This window comes from Peromyscus eremicus, chromosome 16_21, assembly GCF_949786415.1.
Source record: "Peromyscus eremicus chromosome 16_21, PerEre_H2_v1, whole genome shotgun sequence".
NCBI lineage: Eukaryota > Metazoa > Chordata > Mammalia > Rodentia > Cricetidae > Peromyscus > Peromyscus eremicus.
In genome coordinates this window covers 799,657-800,024 of record NC_081432.1, presented here as the reverse complement: position 1 = coordinate 800,024, position 368 = coordinate 799,657, and positions in this window count along the sequence as shown.

The window sequence follows — 368 nt, the reverse complement described above, 5'->3', positions numbered from 1 at the left end:
GAGCGGGACCCGGCGCCGAGGTAAGAGCAGGGCCCCAGGAGCCGGGCTTGGACAGGGGCACGCAGGGAGGCGGGTGGACGCAGGGCAGGGCCGGGGGTTTGGGGGTCGGGTGCGAATGGCAAGCGACGGGGCCGCGGGACCCCGGAGCGTGGGTAAGCTGGGCTCGCGCTAGCCACCGGGGCCGCGGAGAGGAGGTGGAGAGAGGTGGAGTCCCGGGAGGGTGGGGGGCCGAGGGAGGCCGGAGGAGGGTGGGGACAGGCGCTCTCTCCTCCTCTCCCCTAGCCCGTGCGGCTCCGCCCCCGCCTCCTCCGCGGGGCGCCCTCCGCGTCCCGAACCGCGCGGTCGGAGCCTGCGAGGCGCGCCGAGCG